General features: G+C 52.9%; 1 protein-coding gene across 1 annotated transcript in view; it reads right to left on the bottom strand.

The window, feature by feature from the left end:
• PCGF2 (polycomb group ring finger 2) overlaps positions 1-5918 on the bottom strand; it is a 38786-nt gene extending 32868 nt beyond the window's left edge. Inside the window, exon 1 of the mRNA XM_025191121.1 lies at positions 5260-5918. The gene's annotated coding sequence lies outside the window, so the exon portion shown is untranslated. The remainder of the gene's footprint in view (positions 1-5259) is intronic.
• Positions 5919-6192: the final 274 nt, after the last annotated feature.

Raw genomic sequence — 6192 nt, 5'->3', positions numbered from 1 at the left:
CTCGTGGTGCGCCCTGGAGGCCGGAGATGGGGGGCGCGGGGCAGGGACAGGGGGGAGGCGGGGCAGAAGGCGACACCGCAGAGCAGCTCCAGGGCTGGGGGCTGGGGAGGCGCTCCTGCCCCCACCCCACTCCGCCTCCCCTTTAGGGCAGCAGATCCCCCCCACCCAGGACCCCGCAAGGGTCTGGAGCGCTGTAGCTCTCCGCCTATAGGAGCCTCGAGCTCTGGGTCAGGCGCGTTCAGAACAGCAGCAAGAGATTTCCATCCTCCCAAACCCTGAGGCAGGGGCAGGAAGATGCAGGAGGGAAAAAAGCAGGCAGCCCCTGTTGATCACCGCACCAGACGCGCACCGCTGGACACGCGAGTGGCATTAGCAACCATGGCAGGGAAAGGGGCATCAAACATCCTCCATAAATCCTATTAGGACCATCCAACATTTCTTTCCTGCAAGACAGACGCGTCTCTGTTCCACACCCACGCCCGAGGACGGGGCTGGGGCTAGGAGCCTTTGCGAGCAGAGCAAGAAGAGATCGGATCCCTGGGTTTGCAAAACGGGGGACCCTGACGCCAGCGAGGAGGGGTGAAGGACTTGGACAGGCACGAGCGGAGCGTGACCTGAGATGTATCTCTGGGCTTAAAACCTGCCCAAGGTTGCAACGCGCCAGGCTCAGAGGCAGATCGCCTTTTCAGATCGCCAGGCAGCCTGGGGGTGGGGGGTCCTCCCCCCCTTGTTATTTCCAAATAGATCTGCAGGAATGAGAGGGCCAAGCAAGGAAGAGAAGCGAAAAACAACTCCAGCACCTTAAAAAGCAGGCAAGTCTCCCTGCAAGCGAAAAACAACTCCAGCACCTTAAAAAGCATGCAAGTCTCCTTGCCCCACCAATCACTCCTGCCAAGGAAATCAATGATGTTGTATGTTAATTTCCTGCGAAGCGCCGCGGGTTCTACATCCTGCTATTATACACAGGTATATCCTGCTTTTTTGTCTTCCTTTAAATCCCCCCCTCCCCCCTAAACAGGAGCTGCATTTTAGACAGATTCGGGGGGCGAGGGGAAAGGAGAAATATGCTGATCGTTTACCCTGGGATTTAAATAGAGACTGAGCAGAGGGAGAATCACAGAGGGTGGGGGGAGGGTTATATGGAGGGAAAGGTAAAAATGCTCGCAGAAAAATAAAGGCTAAAACCAAAGAGATCGAGTGTTTCCAAATAAATGCTTCACTTCCAGAGTGGGAGCTCAGAGCCTTCTTAAATGTCTCCAGTGAGATACACAAATCACTCCTGGACGCCTTAACTAACATTACTGTATAATCAAGGGATCTTCACAGAGGGACAATTTGGAATGGACATCCTGCTCATCTTTATTTGCTTTGCTTCCTCCCGGCCTCCAAGTCAGTATGCAAACTGTCTCGATTCAAAATCCCTAAAGGCAACATTTTTCCCTTTCATTTCTCCCCCCGCCCCCCATCAGATCTCTTTCAGGATCCCTCCAACTTTCCATCAGCCAAATAAGACATCATATTTTATAAGAAATTATATTTTACAGCCCCCCCCCCCTTCTTCTTCCTTTTTCGGCGCACGCCTCTTTCCTCCTGTTTTGGCGCGCGAATTGCAAAAAAAAAAAAAAAAAAAAAAAGGAGAAAAAAAAGAAAAGAAAAAAGCCCAAAACCTCCAGTCTTCGATGGTTTTCAGATGTGAGAGGGGCGTGCTGGAAGTCTCAGAACTAGCACGACCTCCATAACATGAGAGTTGAAATTAGATAGATCTCTGCCTCTGGACCGACCAGTGACCCGTGAACTAACTTCTCAATGTTAAGGGCAGTTTTAAGGTATTTCCACCCTTTACCCACCCCTCCCACTCCCCTACTATCAGGTCATTCAGAGAATTAAGCAACTTCCTCCGCCTTCTTTACAACCAGGAAAATATTTGTACAGATGTAACCCCCCAAAAATCGTTGCATTATTTTCCAACACCCAGCTCTTCACCTCTTTGTATCCACCGACCCCCACCCCAGATGCAAACGCTCCCTTCCCTTTCACTGCAGGCTGCAGACACTTTTTTTTTTTATCTCCTATGGAAAAAAAAATCAAGGCAGCATTAGTGACCATGAATGCAGCTTTATGCGGGATTACTACAGATGGGCCCCAAACCTGGATTTGAGAAGGTGGGGAGAGAGGAAACAGTGAGTAATTGAGTGGAAAAGCAAGTCAGAGCCTTCTAGTCCCTCTTGCTTTCTCGAAGCTATAAATAAAAAATAAACCAGCCAGCAAGTACCCCCAAGCTGCTGAACACAACACTCCAGGGGGAGGTTACTCGTGCCCTCGTAACTCTACACCCCGGGCTGGATTCTGCTCCTATTTATCCAGGTCTAAATCCAGAGCAAAGTCAGAAACAAGTGGGATCTATCTCGGGGAACAGGCTGCAGCTCGCAAGACTGATGGCGTTAGACACAATCTTTGCCTTTTTTATTCTCTGTTGAGAGGTGAAGTCAGGGTTGTATTAGCCCGTCCTTTACCCGCATTCCCTCCTATTCCCCCAGCCACTTTCTGCGCTCGGGTACACGGCCCAGGCTCGCTTCCCTGCAGCCAGGACTGACCGTGCGTGTGTGACAGAGTCCATCCTACAAGACCTGGGTACCAGACAGAAACGCGACTCTGGAGAGATGGGAGACACGCGCAGGTGGATGAAGGCACCTGGATACGTGTGTATGAAAATCAACTCGCAATACTGCATTCGGGCCGTTTGGTTTTTAAGACATGCTCCAAACGAACAAGAGACTCAGACTGCACAGCGGGTCCTGGAAAGGCTGCCAGGAAAGCCGCACAGCAGTGGTACTCAACCTCCTTGGACTCAATTCCTCCACCCTGGAAAATGCCAGCTCTTAGTATTCACTCGTTTTCTGAGTACGGAAAAATGACAGAGCAATTGTCCTGTTGCAAAGAGCACTCCGGGGCAGAGAGTTTTCAAAACTATGGACTCCTGCTGGAAGTCCCTGCTTTGATCCCGTGAATCACTAACATCCCGTGGCACCCTGGAAAGGATCTCACGGCACCCCCGGGTGCCACGGACCCCTGGTTGAAAATCCCTGCCCTAGAGCTTTGCTTGGAGGAAGCCCTCAGTGCAGTGAGCGATACCCCTGGTTGAGAAGTAGAGGAAGCAGGTACAAGGTGCCACAGCTCAACCCTCCACCTATTGCAATGAGAGATTCCCAGGACACGATCCCTTCCTATTATTTTAAGTCCGGTTTTTTTAGTTGCGTTCAGGTTCGTCCAATGATTTTTTTTGTTGTTGTTATTAATAACTCCCAAGAGATCGCACGGAATTATTTTAACTCAGAGAAAAAGCTGGTCTGTTAAAAAAAAAAAGTGTATTTCCTACTCAACCAAGCAGAACCAGACAGAATCAATAAAAATCTCATCTGAGGGCTCAGGCTTTTTCTGCAGAGGACACGGTACAGAATCTGGCCCCCGCCAGCAGCAGCTCAGGGCCCTGGCTAATTATATTTGTTATTAATTTCAAGCGTATTTCCAATGGAAATCCTCCGTGCCACCTCAGTGGCTGCGAAACTCGTTGACTGCGAGAGCCTGCTACATTCTCCAGGATGAGTCGTGTTCAACCCCCCCCAGCCCGGACACACAGCACAGCACAGCACCCATCAGGCCCCGGGTATGGGTGTAGGCAGCTGGGATGAAAGGGAAGGGGAGTGAATGCTCCAAAGAGCCGGAGAGGCGGATTTTCAGGAGCTCAACACCCACGACTGGGAGAAGGGGCAGATTTTTTCCCAGAGTCCGGCTCAGCTTTGGCCTCTCCAGATTCATTGCATTGTTTAAAGGCTTCAGCACCCAACAGGAGTTCTCCCCCCACTCCCAAATTGGCAAGGGGGTGTAGGATCAATGCTAGGACAGAGGGGTGGGATACCCGAAAGGGAGAAGTGCATATGTCCAGGCTCCTGCCAAAGCCCGTGTTCAAACCGCAGGGAGCCGGGCCAGCTCGGCACCGCTCTCGGGGACTATGGGGTCACTGCGGTCACTTCTCCCTGGGTTTTGTGGGTGGCTTGTGCTGCAGCTGTCTAGCAAGGGAGGGCTTCTAAGCGGCGCGTCTATTTTAAGGTGGATCGCCACGTCTGATCTCTGCCTGCCTGCGATCTCCGCCTGGCTTCTGCCTGACCTGGCCTTTCAAGCAGCGCGGTTGTCAGTCCTGCCGCCGGAGCACGGGAGCCAGCCAGGACGAGCCTGGCAAGTGGGGCAATGAGGCTCGGCTCCGCCGAGAGACAGGACAGGTGGGAAGCTCCTTTTGTCCGCAGCGCACATGGGGCAGGGGATTATCTGGGGCACGGGGTTCAGCTGCGCCAGCCCGAAGGATCCGTGGAGCAAGGTATATGCCCGCCTGGCACATCACCCACGCGTGGGATCGGGGCTGGGGGGGTGATCCCCCCGCCAGTGGATTCTGCCTTTCAGTGGCTTGTCACTTTCCTCCACCCCCTGGCAGCCAGTCTCCATAGAGGGGATGCCCACGCACTCCCCAGCGGTGCCAGGGCGGGAGAAGGGGGTATTTGTGACCGGGATCTCACACACACACACATACACAACCTCCCGATCAGAATCTGCCCCTCCGTGCTCCCTGCCCTGTTAACCAGGTGTTGGATCTTGCGAGGCTGGCGGAGGAGGGCGTGTGTGCGTGTGTGTAACCTCCAGCAGGCGAGCAAGGCAGGAGGGAGCCCCCCGCCACCCCCCCAGCCCCCCCCCCCCGCGACCACCCCCCCCCCCCCCAGCCCACCCTGCCACTCACAAAGAAGCTGGCTCAGAAATCGCCCCCTCCCCCCGCCCCAGCCCCTCCGCCGCGCCCCGGCCCCGAATCGGGAGCTGGAGGAGACATTGATAACAAAAGGCCGATCGCCGGGGACAGCGCGCTGCAAGGTCTCGGCGGACAGAAGTGAAGCTGCTCCCAGCACCACCGGCTCCCCCAGCAGACCGGACTCGCATCGGCGAAAAGAAGAGGGGAGGGAGGATCGGGGGGGGGGCCCCCCCCCCCAATCCACAGCTCCGATGCTGGATTTTAAGCCTCCCCCCCGGCCAAGCCCCACGGGGAAAGGGCCCGGGGGCGATCACCTTTAGCAAGGACAAAAATACCCCGGCACTTCCTCGGCGGCTGGGAACGGTGCCAGCGCTCCACAATGGAGCGGCTCCATTTCCAGCCCCGGGTCTATTCCGAGCTGACCCCGGCGCTCGCCCGGTCCTGCCCCCGCGCCCAGGGCGCCTCACCTCCAACTCCGAGCTCCCCTTGTCCAGCAGGACCGCGGGAAGCAACGCAACCTCCCCCCGTCTCCTCCTCCAGGACTGCTCAGCACACACACACATGCACACACGCACTCACACCGACACACACGCGCGGGGAGAACCGATCACGAGAGATTCCTGTCCTTCATCTCTACCCCACCCCAGATGAAAAAAAAATACACCTTTCTCCATTAATCCCCTTTGCACTTTTTTTTTTTTTTTTTTTTTTTTTTTTTTTTTTTGCAGCGCGAGCTTTGCTCCGTCTATAATTTCTCCAACAAAGCCGGCTTTGTGTGCAGGCTCCACGAAATCATAATGATGACAATAAAATCTGGAGTGAGGAGAGACTGTTTTCCATCACATACCTCCGTGAATGAGGTGATGGCTAAAGAGTCCCTTTTTAATGAAACACAGAGAGAGAAAGGAACCAGCATAATTACGAAACCTGCCCTCTCCCCCCTCCATCTGTTCTCCCAAAATGCATGTCCTCCCGAAAGACAAAATGCAAGAAAGTTACTCTTGGATGGGGGCGGTGGAAATACACACACACGTATATATATGCCCATACACACACACACATACATACACATGTATATATACATATTCCCATACTTATGTATATATATTCCCATACGTAGACACACATACTCACACACACACACACATATATATTCCCATACATAGATACACACACATATACTTATGTATATCTATTCCCATACAGAGACACACACACTCACATATATATTCCCATATGTAGATACACACGCACACACACATATATATTCCCATACACGCACATTTATGTATATATATTCCCATAAACGCGCACACACACTTACCTATATATATATTTCCATACATAGACACTTATGTATATATAGTCCCATACATACACACGTATGTATATATATTCCC

Source organism: Alligator sinensis, unplaced genomic scaffold, assembly GCF_000455745.1.
Source record: "Alligator sinensis unplaced genomic scaffold, ASM45574v1 scaffold1261_1, whole genome shotgun sequence".
NCBI lineage: Eukaryota > Metazoa > Chordata > Crocodylia > Alligatoridae > Alligator > Alligator sinensis.
Note: the sequence above shows the minus strand (reverse complement) of the source record. Positions and strands in the feature narration are given on the sequence as shown.